Raw genomic sequence first — 1,616 nt, forward strand, 5'->3', positions numbered from 1 at the left:
GTCAAAAATACATGGCTAGAACTAAAAAACATCCTATTTAAGAGTTTAAGGNGGTCTTCTCTAGATCTGGACTATATATATATATATATATATATATATATATATATATTCTCTCAGCTAAGGACATTCTTATTTATTCTTACAGTACAAATTTCCAATTTAAACTCATTTTTCAATCGAAGTTTCACATCTTCACCGTTTAGTTTTTAGATACTAATGTGTAGATCATCTCTATAAATTTTCAGTTAATTTGATAATCGTTAAGGCCCTCAAAATTATATTATTATGTTATAAACATGAACGGTTCAAGTTCGATAAAATTCAGTTCGTCTATGGGTTTAATCAAGCCCTCAAAATTACATTTTTCTGTTATAAACATGAACGGTTCAAGTTTGACAGAATTCAGTTCATTTATTTGTTTAATCGAGTTTGAGTGCCTTAACGATTATTGAATTGACTGAAAATTTATAGAAATGGTTTACACGTTAGCACCTAAAGACTAGACGGTGAAAATGTGAAACTTTGATTAAAAAATGTGTCTAAATTGAAAATTCGCACTATAAGAATAAAATAAGGACATCTTTAGCAAAGAATAACTATATATATAAACACACACGCAAAACGGTGTATAACTAAAATTAAGAATGGACTCTCGTAACTCCGCAACTTTGCGAGTGCGTAAGTACAACTAAAGTCACAAGACTTGTGAGTTCATAGTTACCCCATGGGTACGTTTATTTATCATTTGATGATGTGGATTGCACCAAAAGTAAGAATCTGTATCACGTTTTACATAAAGTAGAAGTGTAGGGATTCATAGAAATTAGTTTCGAAGTGTAGGGTAACTAAAGTCATAAGACTCGAGAGTTCATAACCATTCTCACAGAGTTGGATTGCTTTTGCTTGCTTTGGATTGCACAAAAAATAGGAATCCACGTTACGTTTTACATAGAATAGAAATGTAGGGTTTGAAAGAAATTAGCTATGGTATGAATCATGACATACTTTTCTAAAGAAAAAAAAAGAGATTAGATTAGTGGAGATCACACTCAATTCATCTTCTTCTTTTCTCTTTTTGTTATACGGATCTTTTTTCTTTTCCTAAAATTCATTATTACTACAACAAAAATGTATAACTGATGAAAGATAAAGTGTAGAGACAAAGAGATAGCAAGAGAGTCATCTTATTCATTGATATGAGCCATTTATATAGGGAATTACACAATACCAATATGGTAAGGATATGAATACATAGATCTACTCTAACTACATATCCTATTGGCATAAGGCCAAGGCACACATAGAGAATATCCTAGAACACTCCCCCTTGTGCCGCGCGTTGATATGCCGATGGTGCTGATCTGTTGCCTCGTCAAAAACCTCGTCAAGTCACAAAAACCCTGTGGGAGAAAAACTGAACCTTGATCGTAGGAGAAAAAGAGTACAACGCACCCTTCACATTTGATAGTGACATGTATGTATGTGCTAGACTCCCCCTGAAGTTCGCACCTCCCCCTGATCTTTACATTAATCATAGGGCTCTTCCTGATTCTTACTAATCACGGAAGTTTCAACAACTTAGCATGTCAATGCTTTTTAACATGTCTTCAAATGTG

This window comes from Fragaria vesca, linkage group LG1 (assembly GCF_000184155.1).
Source record: "Fragaria vesca subsp. vesca linkage group LG1, FraVesHawaii_1.0, whole genome shotgun sequence".
NCBI lineage: Eukaryota > Viridiplantae > Streptophyta > Magnoliopsida > Rosales > Rosaceae > Fragaria > Fragaria vesca.